The following is a 15194-nucleotide window of genomic DNA, read 5'->3' as shown; positions in this document are numbered from 1 at the left end:
CTAGTGTTCACAATTGTGAGGCGTATACACACATGAGTAACTGAACCAAATGTGCTGTGCCCCATAAGTCGTGATAACAGCCCCTTCCAAATAATAAGACTCTCTGCCGCAGGACGCCAGTGTATTGCGACAAAGGTCACTTAAGCAGCGTACTGCCCAGATTAGAACAAGGCTAAGAAATTTTCAAAACTGCTACGCCCCCCCCTTACCCCCCCCCCCCTTATTTAGAAGCTTGCTAGGCAAGCTTATAATGCTGGCGTCTTGTCCGGCGGCGTAGTCCGGCAGCCGGCGTGTACGCCAGAGTACATTTTCCCAGTCGCCGCTCAAGGCAGTGATTCAAACAATTCTCACTAGATGGTGCGTTACCACCCCCACCTGTGTAGAATGCCTTGATGCGCTCGTTCGCCTCCGCTTCATTCAAACTGGAGACAAGTGCATCATTTGCTACAGCGGTCGCCATCATTTGGCCCACTCCTCAATGCATGCACTGCAAACACACGGCTTCGCGGCCTTTTTCTCTAAAGTAAAGGCACTTTCTGCTGCAATTGCCCTCCCAAAGACAAAATGATCCACAAATGTTGCTAGTTATGACTTTGTAGGCACGCATCTCAACAAGTAAACAAATTCCTCGCGCCTGCATGTGCTTCAGAACGTATCGATCCTGACTGGCGGCGCCCACTCGTCTGCTGGTTATGGCTGAGTAGCGCACAGCTGCAGACATCACTATTCACTTTTATACTTTGCGGGTGGATAAATTTGTGTGTTTTTTTTTTGAAGTTGCGACTGGTTAGTTTTATTAGGGCAAGTTAGAGATGCAGAACACTGCGTATTAGAAAACAATGATGAAAAGATATGGTTCCTTCGACTGCCGAAAGTAAAAGCAATGCAGTAATGCATCTACCAATAAGGCACAGAATATATGCTTTTATGTATGTCTAACGTTCTTCCAGTTCGAATTCTCAAAGTTCGGCACACAGTATTCATACGCGCACAATAAATGTCCCCGTATTTCTTAACAGTATGAGTGTGCAACATATCTAGTGAATCAAACGAATTAGCGAAACATATGAAAATCACAGCATATCTACAGAGTGAATGATGATGAGTGAGGCAAAGTGTCCATCCGTCTATGCATGCGTCCATCTGTCTATGCATGCGCCCGTCCATTCATCCGTGCGTGCGTCAGTCTATGCATGTGTCCATCATGCGTCCGTCAGTCCATTTGTGTGTGCGTCCACATATAAGTCCGTCCGTACATGTCTACGTCTGTGCATTTGTCTGTCTGTCTATATGCTGTGCTGACTACACTGGAGGGCTGCGAGACTGCCTTAGACCATAAAGACCTTCGCTCATAAAATGTGAAGACAGCGCCCGCAGATTGAACGGTTAGATTAGATATGAAGTGGTAATAAACTAAAATGAAATATATGGGGGCATGACATTTCTGTCCCATTCCTAACAGCGGGCTTGCTCAGGCAGGTTTTAATTTTATACCTGCTAAATCCGCTATTAGCTAACAAGTACACATGCACCCAATGACATTCAAACCCGTTTTAAGTCAGCTTAATTATAACTATGCCTATACAAATTAGGTTTTGTACAGCTGTAGACAGGCGATCGTATAGTCTTATTGCCGCAATGAGTCATTTTAAAGCAATCCCAGTACCCTACGCGGATGCGCAAGACACTATGAGAAAAGTTTGTACGTTGATTGCGCTGGCTGTTCCCTATCCCTGTCCTTGTTGGTGGCATGGGATCCGATGAAAAAAAAAAGCATTTAATAACAAAAATGTCACCACTTTTGACTACAAATAAATCCTAAATACTACACATGTCTGAACTTGCACGTATCTCTACGCATGAAATGCGAAAGGAAATGGGGTATATTAGTGCATATTACTGAGTCAGTGTATATATATATATTACTGAGAGTATGTATACGGCATGTAGCAGTTGAGCGGCATGCGAGTTATCGCGGCCCAATACATGCAGTTGAAACATGACGTTACGGGGAATAAAGTATACACGATGAATATACTGGCGAGCAAATGCGTACAACGCTGCTGCAGTCCGAGCACGTTCCCCTCAGCACTTAGCCCGTGACATTACCTGCCGGCGCCAGAAGCACCGTCCCCGTGCGATCAATTCTTGGGGCGTGAGTAGTATGGTTTATGCCGTGAGACGTGCAATATATCGGTCGGGACTGAAGCTGGTACTGACGTGGTATGGAGTGGAGCTATCTCACAGGTCACACTGGTGACCTTGCGTATGACGCGGTAGGGGCTAACGTAACGGGACATCAGTTTTTCGCAGAGACCAACATGACGTGATGGTAACCACAGCAAGACGAGCGACCCCGGGGAGTACTTTACGTCGCGGTGCTGGCGATCATAAGCACTCTTTTGATTAAGCTGTGAAGCACATAAACGATCCCGGGCGACTTGGCGGGCGATGTCAGCTCGGGCCAGGGCATCACGAGCATAAGCAGTCGATGAGGGGGCGTCAGATTAAAGCATGATGTCTATGGGCAAAGGCGGGTCATAACCAAACAGTAGGTAAAAAGGTGAAAATCCAGCTGTATCATGACGTGAACTATTGTATGCGAAAGTAACGAAAGGTAAGTAGATGTCCCAATCTTTGTGGTCTGTTGTATGCGAAAGTAATGAAAGGTAAGTGGATGTCCCAATCTTTGTGATCCTTGGAGACGTACATCGCTAACATATTCGTCAGGGTACGGTTGAGGCGTTCCGTGAGGCCGTTGGTTTGTGGTTGGTACGCTGTAGTGAACTTGTGGTGGGTAGAGCAGGATCGCAGGAGCTCGTCGACTACTTTCGATACAAAACAGCGGCCGCGGTGAAAACTGACCAGGAGCACCATGACGCAGAATGATGTCATGAAGAAGGTAATTGGCTACATCAGTAGCACAGCTGGTGGGGAGAGCGCGTGTAATGGCATACCGCGTTGCGTAGTCGGTAGCAATAGCAATCCACTTATTACCGGTGGCCAACACGGGAAAAGGTCCTAGAAGATCGAGGCCGACTCGGAAAAATGACTCATCTGGTATTTCAATGGGCTGGAGGGTACCAGCAGGTCCCCGAGCAGGTGTCTTGCGGCGCTGGCAGAGGTCGCATGCCGCAACGTACTGTCGCACAGAATGCTAGAGGCCAGGCCAAAAGAATCGGTGGCGAACGCGGTCATAGGTGCGTGACACCCCTAGGTGTCCAGCGGAGGGGGCATCATGGAGCTGGGCCAAAACGTCCGAGCGAAGATGCGCAGGAACAACGAGTAAAAGCTCAGCACCATCTGGGCGGACGTTGTAGCGGTGCAAGGTGTCGTTGTGAAGAACGTACAGTTGTAAGGAGTGGTCAGGATGGGGAGAGTGCAGACCATTGATAATAGCACGCAAAGAGGGGTCGCGGCATTGTTCAGCAGTTGTGTCGGTGAAGTCGGTAATTGAAAGAACGAGGGCCTCTTGTCCATCTTCCATCATGTCAGGAGGATCGACTGGGTAACGGGACAAGCAGTCGGCATCCTTGTGAAGTTGTCCGGATTTATGGGATACGGAAAAAATGTACTCTTGTAAGCGCAGCGACCAAGGCGTCCCGTAGGGTCCTTGAGTGAGTGAGAGCCAGCAAAGCGCATGGTGGTCCGTAATAACTGAGAATGGTCGGCCATACAGGTACGGTCGGAATTTCGCAATGGCCTAGACGAGAGCTAAGCACTCGCGTTTTGTGATCGAATAATTTTGTTCCGAGCGCGACAACAGTCAGCTTGCGTATGTGACGACGCGGTGCGTTCCTAGTTGCCGCTGCGCCAGCACTGCGCCTATGCCGTGGCCAGTGGCGTCAGTACGAAGCTCCGTGGCGGCAGATGGGTCGAAGTGTGCTAGGACTGGTGGATTGGTGAGAATGTCAACGAGCGACGAGAAGGCGTTTGCTTGCTGTTGGCCCCAGGTGAATGCGACATCCGTTTTGAGGAGGCAGGTTAGAGGACGGGCTACTTCAGCAAACTTCTCGACAAAACGACGGAAATAGGAGCACAGTCCCAGAAAACTTCGGACGTCCTTAGCTGAGCGGGGTGTGGGGAAGTCACGAACTGCTTGGACTTTTGCAGGGTCTATTTGAACGCCGGCAGCGTCAACAAGATGGCCGAGTACGCAGATTTGGCATTGCCCAAAGCGACATTTGGACAAGTTAAGTTGCAAGTTGGCACGTCGGAAAACAACAAGCACTGTGAACAGACGGGTAAGATGGTTGTCGCAAGTAGTCGAAAAAACAATAACGTCGTAAAGACAGCAGAGGCAGATGGTCCACTTCATGCCTCGAAGGAGGGAGTCCATCATGCGCTCAAAGTCACGGGGGCATTGCATAATCCAAAAGGCATCATCTTGAACTGATAAAGTCCATCAGAAGTCACGAAGGCCGTCTTCTCTCTGTCATCGTCGTCCACAGCGATCTGCCAGTAGCCTGAGTGAAGGTCTATTGAAGAGAAATATTTGGCACCGTGTAAGCAATCGAGTGCATCATCTATGCGCGGTAGGGAATAGACATCTTTCTTGGTAATATGGTTGAGATGGCGGTAATCAACACAGAATCTCTAGCTATTGTCCTTCTTTTTAACAAATGCGACGGGTGAGGACCAGGGACTAGATGAGGGTTCGATTATGCCCTTATGACTTCTCGCTGTATAATAGCATGCTCCGGGGCTGACACACGGTAGGGCCGCCGGCGAATGAGCGTCACCGGTGTCAATGAGATTGGTTACCACGGATGTCTGGCCCAAATTATGGTCGTCGAAGTCAAAGATGTCCTGATAAGAAGCAAGCACACGGCAGAGAACAGAGACTTGTTCAGAGGTGAGCTTGTCAGATAGCATTGGCTTGAAAAGGTCGGAACAGGAACGTGACGAGAGCAACGTTGATGAAAAATCGGGTGGCGAATCGGTGGTTAGGGCGGAAACTGTGTGGTCGACCAGTGGTGTCAGTATGCGCAAGTAACATACTGCGAGGAATAACTTGCGCTGAGAAGCCAAAATTGAGGACTGGAAATGAAGTTCGGTTGTCCTTAACGGTAACCACCATGTTGGGGATTGCAACATTACCTGTCATGGCCACGTCAGAAACCGGGGCAGTAACATAATCACCATCGGGTACTGGAGGATATGGCGAGAGTTGGACTTGGACTGCGGCTTGCGGCGGAAGTCTGAGGAAATCGACAGAGCGCAGATGAGGTGGGCTGGTAGAGACGGTCTCTGAGAAGGATGGTAGTTCGAGCCAAAGAAGACCTTTAGAACAGTCAATGAGCGCAGCCTGTGAAGTCAGAAAGTCGAGTCCAAGGATGAGGTCATGAGGGCAATTTTCAAGTACAGCAAACAGAACTGAAGTTTGATGCTCAGAAATCGTTCATCGCGCAGTGCACATTCCAAGCACAGCAGGAGTACTCCCATCCGCTGTACAAACGGCAGGTGCAATCGCAGGCGTCAGAACTTTTTGGAGGCGGCGGCGGAGGTCTGAGCTCATCACAGATATTTGCGCACCGGTATCAATAAGAGCACTTACAGGTAAACCATCAGCGAGAATTGTAAGAAAGTTGCACCACTGGTCGGGAGTAATCAGAGGATTTGCAGTCCGAGTCGTGTATGCAGCGTCACTTCCGGGGGCTGCACCGGCTAGTTTTCCAAGCGATGGTCGTAGGGAGACCGAGAACGGCGGGGTTGGGGCGAGCGGGACTGATGACGCACGGGCAATGGTGAGTGGCTGGTCCGACGTTCTGGATTATGCTCTGCACCTGTCTCAGCACGGTAGGACGGGGCATAAAGTGCACGTTCAAAGCGAGGTCCCCAATCATAGAAGCTCGGTCGAGGTGATGAGGTCCAACAGCTGCGGCAATGGCGAGCGATGTGTCCTATCCGATGACATGTGAAACATATGGGCCGATCATCATGAGTGCGCCATTCAGCTGGGTTTTGTCGTAGCGCGAACGTGCAGTTCGGAGTGGCAGCCACAACGACTGGAGCCGAGTTGGAAGTAGCGGGGGCATTTTGATGAGGTGGCGAAATGCCCATATTCGCGATCTCTTGGCGAACCATGGCCTGTATCATTGAAACAGCATCGAGGTTGTATCCTGGCATGCTGACGCTAGACATAGCGGGTGCCATAGCCTCGAGTTCCCGACGGACTGTTCTGCTGACGTTTTTGGCGCTGGTGGTTGATGTAGTGTGGGCAAATCTTCGCAAGAAGACGTAGCCGCTGTGTTGGGAAGGCGGTTGTAAGGAAAGGACTTGAAGACGCCGAGGAGCATCAAACCAGAACTGAAGAAGACGAGCGGAGAGCAGGTGGCACGAAGGCGACAACAAGAAATGAAGAAGAGAAGAAGAAGGCACGTGCGATTACGAGTCAACTGTGCGCCAATCAGCTCATGACCAGTGGTGGCCCATAGAGGTGGCGTACCACGATTGGGCCACGTGCGACCATTACGTGGCAGTAGGCTTTGTGGCTGGGGACGAGCCGGAGCAGCGGCAGACGGGAGACAGTGGGCCGAAGCGTCGGACGCAGGCGATCCAGGTTCCGGCCAGGGAACGCGGCCGTCCACGCTACTGCCGTCCAACTACCAGCTGGGGCGGCGTTGCCGGCACGAGTATTGCATCTCGGGGCGCGGCCTGGCCTGCTGTTCTCTTCCTTGCCGAGGGCATCGCGGATCTCGGCGAGGCGTCTCCACGGTCAGCCGTTCGACACAGCGATGAACGTGGCTTGGCTAATGGTCACGGTTGCGTCGAGCATCGCGTCTCGGCGCACGCTCTTCGCTGGACGGGCTGGCCACTCCCCGCATGGAGCATCGCGTCTCCGATGCGGGTTGACTGCTCCGTAGTCGCACCCGTGCCGTCAAGCGCTGGTGTCACCAGAGCGTCGCGCTTCGGCAAGGGACGAGCGAGATGTTCTGCCGGGCGAGACGCGGGCGTGTGTACGGAGGACCATGGAGCCGGGCGAGGTTCAGGGTGGCCGAGGATTCAGATGCCAGGGGAGTTGCTGGCTGAATCAAGGATCGCCGAGTGGTGCCGAGCCGTACCGAGCGACGCACCAGCCTCGGAAGTGGGCCGCGAGCTCACGAGGTGCGCACCCGAGGGTACCTGGCTGTGCCCTGGCCAAGGCGACGAACGCCGGTGAGTGAGCTGCCGCGCCGCAGCTGTAGTGAGCAGCATTTCAGCACGGCACAGACGGTGCTGTGCTGGCCAGAACCCGCACGTGGAACCGCTACGCCCGGAAGGTGATCAAAAGCTTGGAAACGAGGTCCGAGGTCGCGCTGGTCAAGGCATCTCCGCCACTGCAGCTCGAGAGTTGAGGCCACGAAGGTAGACGAAACGGTGCGCCGCTCGAGAGGACGAGTTCCTGGCAGCGTTCCTGAGCCGGACGTGAGACCCGTACGTGTCGGCCAGGTCGAGCTCTGGTGTGTCTGTTCAAGGTCCAAGGCCGAGACCTGCCGAACGGCTCCTGCCTGGGTGCAGTGGCCGGGAGCAGGTTCGTGGACGAGGCCTACCGGGTGTGGTCGTCATGAGCCGTGGCCTGATCCAGGACCTCAGGAGTTGCGACCCTGACTGCTGGGTTGGCCGCGACGTCCGACTAAACGGCGCTGCACATGGTAGCGTATCCGTGCGTCGTCAGCCGTTCCACCCATGCCATGAAATAAAAAGTTCATGTTAATGCTTTCTCGTCCGCTATCAACAAGCATAGTGACGAACATTCATTTAATCCATCACAGCGGTTAAATTGGTGAACTATGCGCCTACTTTTCGCCTGTTCGAAGTGACATGCTTCGATGACTGACTCCACCATCCAGCAGTCTTTGCACAGCAGAAAATTGAAGGCGTCATCGGCAATTCCTTTCAAGATGTGTCCGACTTTGTCCTCGTCGAGCATGTCCTTGTCGACCTTGCGGCACAAAGCCAACACGTCCTGAATGTACGCAATGCACGGCTCTGTGGATGTCTGGGCACGAGTCGCAAGCTCTTTCTTTGTGGCCACTTGACGTTCGATGGGTTTCCCAAATAGATAGAGCAATTTCTGCTTACAGTCGTCCCAGCTGGTCAACTCTTCTTGATGTGTCTCGTACCAGAGTTTTGCTGTGCCATGCAAGTAGAAGATGATGTTCGCCAACATAAGCGTCGGATCCCAATGGTTGCTGCTGCTGACGCGCTCATATAGAACCAGCCAGTCACAACGTCTATGCCACTTGTGCCGTTGAATGGGCCTGGGCCACGAGGTTGCACCACAATGATCGGTTGCGGGGCTGACGGATCTTGTTGACATTGAGTAGCCTGGTCAGTCATCGTGGTAGCTGCAATGCCCCGTCCATTGTAAAGATCCAGCTCCTCGGGTTGTATAGCGAGTTGTACCCTGCACCTTCCACCAATAATGTTACGGGGAATAAAGTATACCCGATGAATATACTGGCGAGCAAATGTGTACAACGCTGCTGCAGTCCGAGCACGTTCCCCTCAGCACTTCGTCGTCATCCTCAGGCATCTACTTAGCCTGTGACAACATTATTGGGAGCAATGTGAGCATGGACACCGGATATTTTATTTGTAGTTTTCGCTCCGCAAGAAAACTATGTGGAGTGAATTCTAGTCGTTAATTATAGACATGACAATTTCATAATCACACCTTCATGAATAAAACAATAAAAGGAGATGTCCGCAATAGCCAAAGTACTATTTCCAAGCACAACCTAAAAAGAGCACCAAATTTATGAGAACGGTTTAAACACCATGAAACTACTTGGGGTTACCAGTTCGCGCAACATTCGATCGTGTTAAGGTGCTACAAGTATGGCAACAAACACAATCAAAACCATGCACATAACTTGTAATAGTCTAATCTGTGACTGTGTTACTTGTAATATACACGCCGTTTCGAAAATCGCCCCCCAAGTACCAGACGTAGCAAAGGAAAGACAATAGAAAACAGCAACAAAGCTTGCAATATTCACAGTGCATACACAAGAGGCATTCTATGGCTGCCACTTGTAACTCTTTATTCTCACTGTCAATAAAAGCTTTCTTTTAGGATCGCTTGCAAAAGAAAACACCTTCCATCCATTTCTAGAATGGTTCATGCCCTGTGTGGCACGCAGCATGAAGTCATCTTGCGGGATTTGCGACGAATCAAACGGCCGACAAAGCAGCAGGCGCCCGCCCCGTACACGTTTCAATAAGCGTCGCGTGGGCCAGAACATAATGAATGCGTGCAGCAAGGTGGCATCGACCCTTTCAAAGAATGACCGCACTCTGGACGGGGGCACGCGTCGAGGCACTCTACCCCTGTGATGTTGTGTGCAAGCGGAGCGGTGCTAGTGATTTTAAGAAGACAAAGATGACAATTTGCACCCGCTGCACAAGGCGCAAGAGCGGCTCGACCAATGAGCGCCATCAATGGGGTCTCTGAATAGGTGGCTGAAAGAGAATAGAGTTGTAGGGCAGAGGTGGCCGAGAGAAGACGGTGTCCAGGGCGCGGGAGTAGCGGCCAGCTGCGTTTGTGGCTGAAAGTTGCTGCAGGCTCTCACCTGGCACCACGTCGAGCTCCTACCCGGCACTGGCTTCAGGGTCGTCCTAAAGACGTGTCATTCAAGACCCTCCTACGCCTTCACGAGTACGAGCAAGCATTGAATGGCGAACGCAGAAAGGGCGTCCAGCCAATGACCTGCACCAGGTAATAGCATCTACCGCCACGTCTGCTCTGGTCGCCTCTTGGGTGAACACAGGGACAATATCCTAGTACCTCGACCTAGTACCTCGACCTAGTACCTAAAGAGAGCAAAAAAAAAAAAAAAAGCTGCCGTGAAGTGTTGGTTTTCTCTCAAATGCCGATCTGCTTCTCTCCGCGTGGAGACGCTCCTCCTTTCTCGTTACGTGCTGGCCATGCTGCAGCTGCATAGCGGAGAGCGGGAGGCTCAGCTACGCAGTCGTTGTTGTCGTCGTCTTTAGAAAGTGTCGGCGCTGGACATTTTCGCACGCAACTTCTCTTGCCAGGAGAATTCTGAAGCCGAAGTAGAAATGCTTTGCAAGCTGCGTGCGAAATTGATTGACTCGCTGCAAGGCAAGCGTGTGCAGAAACGTATCACCGATTACTTCAATTAATAACGGATGTCCTGTATTTGTGAACAAATTCAAGTCTTCTGAAACTTCCCCCTTGTGTGTTAGGTCAATGAACATGCGCCACTGCATGGAGAGCCCTCCGTTAATATATTAAGCTCTCATTAATTCAAACTTCTTTTAATTAAAACAAATTTTCGAGCCCTTTCCAGTTCGAATTATCGAGATTCAACTGTACTTTATTTTAAAAAAATAAGAAGAAGCTTTTTGTACCTGCCATGATGACTAGTGGACATGAGGCCGTTGGTTTGACTCCTTCTATGGCAGCTATTCTGATGATGTGACATGTAACAGCTCACAGCAGTGTACCTAAGTCTAAGCAATTATTAAAGGAGCCCAGGTGGTCACAATTCATCCAGGTGCTCCCACTAGCCAGTTTGGCTCGTAAGACCTCAGATTTTAGTTTTTTCTTTAGTTTTTGCCCCTTTGCTCATCGTTTCAGCCACTGGCAAATGAATACATGGGGAGTTTTCTAACTACACAGCAATACTCATTATCTGGCTTGCTTCCATACCCTTTCTCGAGGACTGCACACTCGCCATTTTCTTATCAATAGTACTCTGTCACGCTGATAGCTGCATGATCGTGACCAAAGTTTACTGGGTGCGCAATGATAATGCAAAGTGAGGGTGCGAGATAATGTGATAGAAAGACACCTCAAGTACACCATTTTGTTAATGAAGCCACAACTATCGTCGGGGAGATGTGACTCCGTGACCCCCTTCGATGCTCTGGCTGCCGATGGCAGTAAACTGACGTTAGAAAAAGAGTGAGATCGTAGTAACGGTGTAACGAAGGATTGATATTCAGAAGAGCTTGCCACACATGTGCAATGCACGTACAACTGAGTCTTAAAGGCACTGTTGGGAATGCAGCGTAACTACATATTAACTCCCCCAAATTTCCATCTGTCACCCGCTGCCATTAGCAACAGAGAACTATATGTGATGACGCCGTTGTAAAGATACGGAAAAGTGCATGGCCTTTTCTTTGTTTGCTACTGCACGGAGCTCATTCTCATGACCGTATCTGCTACCATGAAATAATTTCGGAACTATGAAAGAAATAAATGCTGAAGTAGTCGCACAGCTTACGGACGACTCGTCAAGCTTACGGACGACTCGTCAAGCTAATGATCGTGCTACTAACGCGCGTGCACGCGCGTTAGTAGCACGATCCATTAGCGAAAACTGGCGTGGCTACACATGAGACGCATCACCATCGTACATCAAGCTGAGCGCGCCCTTCGCTATATTTGCATGCAGTGCGTTGCCTACTAAGCTTACTCTATCAGCACCGCTCCTTATAACATACGCGTGCATTTACACTTGCGGAGAGAAAACTCTCTGCTGCCGTGGCGGGGACTTGCCTGCGTTTCCACGAGCGATACCCACTTTATTGAGGCGGTGCCTTGCAGAAGGACACGGCAACGAACGGCATGGTTGTACGCAAACATGAACAGTAACAGCACTAAACAGCTAAGCCACAGGTACTGCCGAGCAGGCAGTACATAATTTAGATTTTTTTAGATGTTTATCGTTGGTAAGTTTGTCACGATGATGTACAACTGCATTTGTCAGTAGCCGTCAACACTCTTCTGTAAATTTCCACGCAGGCGTCAACGCACTCGCGCGGAAGTAGTAGTAATCACTGCGCGATCTACTGCTGATGCTCTTATCTCTAGTACGCAAGATCAGAAGTTCTTCACAGTGACATATGCAACCGAATATTCTTGAATATTGAATATTCAAGGAATATTCTAATTAGTTTGAATATATAAAATTTTTCAATATGTGGTTATCGAACCAAATACGAATATTACAAACGCAAAACTAGACGAATATTCGAAACTTTTATTCGCACATACCTAATGCCCCCCCATTCCTGTCGCGTTTGGCGACTTTTCATTGCAATTTTGTATAGAGAATTATGACTAAAGCGAACTATTTAGCAAATTTTGCAAACTTTATTACAAAAAGGTTCGATTGTATGCTGCAACGGAGGGTCTAGTCTGTCAGCAGCAGTGACTTGAGAATAAGGAAGTGATTATCTGAAGCTGAGTGAATAGTGTCTATTGCATGAAAGTTATCATTTTCATAATTAGGAATATTCTTATACATTAAAACATACTGTGCCACAAAAAACTATTTTGCCATTCGCGCTCTCAGGTGGTATACAGCCCCGGCCGCCAGGCGCATGGCCAGCACATGACATGCGATATCCACGTTTACCACATTTATACCTAAAGTTTACTTTAAGGGCTGTTCATAGCTATAACACATTATTATCCAAAAAACATTGCCTGAAATATTAAACATATGCTGTGCTCCTCAAGTACTTGTCGTAATTATCCAAATTCCAAATTTTCACAATACGCTCCCCTTTCTTTTGCAGCAGCATGTTACCAGTGATTATTTACTATATCTACTTGCGTAATCCTCACGCTTGCATAATTACCCCAACCCCAACATCATTCAACAAAAATTAGATTCATTTGTCCCGCGAGTAATGTAATTATTGCACCACCAAAAACTGCCACAATAACGTCGTCTGCTCGTTCTAGTCACTGATGATGACGATAGCGCACCCAATCTCGCACCTATCTCTTAAGCATCAAGCAAACTATCATTGCACGGACCTCAATCCAATCCAAGCCAAGCCAAAGTTGCAAATGCGCGTTGCGGCGTGTTTTGTATATGTGTCCATAATGTTGTTAAGCTATGGGGTGATACGAAAGTTACATGGCTGCTTTCAAGTTGAAAGTGATTGACCATGCACTAAACAACGGCAACAGGGCCGCCGGTAGACCCTTTGGAGTCGACGAGTTTTGTGTTCTCTACTGGCGAAGGCAGCTGAAAGCCATGAAGACACGTTGGGCCTTCCATTGTCCTAAAACTGGGATGGATGATGAAGTTTGTGAACAGGCAACTGTGAACGATTCCGTATTAAATGGCCATCATACGCCAACTCTTTGCAGGCTCCTGTTCAGTAACAAATGCTAACACTACGTCTGCAACGCCCACAAGCTTTGAGTATGGTATTCTAATTCTCTATTATTTCCTAGTGGCTTTTGTGTCTCAAATCTTGCCTAGTGTTGAAGCTGTAGTATTACTGTTGAGGTAAGTCTCAATTAGCACTTCTCAATGCTTGCAGTTAGTTTTGCGGCCACGTTTTTTTTTTTTGCTCAGCACATTTTTGCCGAAAATTTTTCCCACTTATTTCTCGCACCCCCGCCCCTCCTTTTTCACCAGTTTTCTGATAAAAAGTGCAAGAAATATGCGAGTAAATATTGTAAGTACTCAGTGTTAATGTCCCAAAACCACGATTCGAGTATGAAGGATCTCGTTGTGGAGGGCCCCAGAAATTTCCAGCACCTAAGTTTTTTAACATGCACCTAACTCTAAGTAAACGGGACTCAAGCATTTGCATCTCCATCAAAAATGTGGCCGCCCCAGCCAGGATTCAATCCCACAATATTTGAGTCAGCAGTCGAGCACCGTAACCAACAAACCACCATGGTGAGTAGCACGCTGCCAAAGTGACGTTCTGGGGGTGTAAGTGCAGTCACTTGAAGTGAAGCTAAATCCTTGACATGCTGAAGAGAAAAATTTTCATCAATACCACACTGCATAATTAAACTAAGACCATTTTTACCACCACTTGATACATTTTAGGTGAATTCTGCACATGCAATGAGGTTCAGATCCATTCGGACAAGATTCAGATCTATCCAACAATGGATACAGTTTTCAGAGTACCTTGACCATTCAACTACAGCCTTGAACCAACTTGCACCTATTATTCTGTAGAGTGAACACACTAGAGCAATTGAGATATTGGAAACACTTCAGACACTGAGCTCAGCTTCACCTGAACAAAGATCGTGGCACGGAAGTAAAGAAAGAAAATATAGAAAGAAGTACATAACAGTGACTGAAACTCCAAAAGCGGTACTGAAAATTGCTTAACTTCTAGAGCATGAAGAGCAAGTAATAGGCATGATTCACATGTGATATGAACAAGTTGCTGCCAGTAAGTTGAGGCCAAACTTCTGAGAATATTCACTGTATCCAGGCAGTTTTGGTGCTACCATTGGTCAGACTGAGCGGAGGATGCTTTGGTGAGATAACAGTGTTGTCCAACTCTGGTGGCAACAAACATTATGCTGGCAAGCTGCACTGGTGGAGTGGGCAGTAAAGCTTCACTTGCACCGATCACTACAAAGGACTGGATCTGCCTTTTAACGGCATAGCTGTTTCAAGCCGGGTCTTCGCCGTTTACATGTCTGTTCGGTGTCATGCAAGTCATGTGGTCAGGAAAGAGGAGAGCATAAAGAAACAAATAAAACAAAATGACGATTACATTTGAGATGATGATGCTATTTGATGATTATGATGATGTTCAAAATGAGATTAAGCAGTCTTTGTTTACCCTCACATAAACTTGCGCACTTAAGTCTTCACTGCATCAAACTGGCAGAGTTTTTTTCAGGCTTTTAAATAAGAAAAGAAACATTTCATTGACCACAGCATAAAACATTCATTTAGTCTTCAACCTTCGAATGGCTGAACTGAATTGATATTACCTTAAATTAAAATTCACACATTTTTCTGCTTGTGGAATTATTCTAACATTATTTTTCATAACTATGTTTAACAGAACTGCACTTTTTTGAATGAGAGGTGAAATGTAAATTTATATCAATTTCTGTAGGATTGAATACTTATTCATAAACTAAGTCACCAGTGTCATAAACATCTGTACTATAAGTGATACCACACTATCGCAAAAACTTTTTTGAAAGCTTGTATGAGTGCTAAACATGACCAATAGGCAGCCACACAATTCTGACTATCGAGGCATGGTACTTAGGTGTAAATTTTCAAATGTAGAAAGGTAAGCATCCGTGGAGTTTTATAGAGTTTTATGGGAGGGTAAATAGGAGTAAGAAAACCACCACAGATGCACGCTCGCTCTTTTGCATTATCTTAACATGCGTCGACAATAACCACTACAAAATTCTCAAAACGCTATGGTTCACTAGCAAA

The 15194-nt window shown here is 48.3% G+C and overlaps 1 protein-coding gene across 4 annotated transcripts in view; it reads right to left on the bottom strand.

Annotated features, from left to right (window-relative positions):
- Positions 1 to 15194, bottom strand: part of LOC119187510 (MAGUK family member discs large 5) — a 192635-nt gene that overhangs the window by 32858 nt on the left and 144583 nt on the right. The window lies entirely within an intron of this gene.

The sequence above is a fragment of the Rhipicephalus microplus genome, chromosome X (assembly GCF_043290135.1).
Source record: "Rhipicephalus microplus isolate Deutch F79 chromosome X, USDA_Rmic, whole genome shotgun sequence".
Classification (NCBI taxonomy): domain Eukaryota; kingdom Metazoa; phylum Arthropoda; class Arachnida; order Ixodida; family Ixodidae; genus Rhipicephalus; species Rhipicephalus microplus.
The sequence above is the reverse complement of the archived record's forward strand: the minus strand, read 5'-3'. Positions and strand labels throughout refer to the sequence as shown.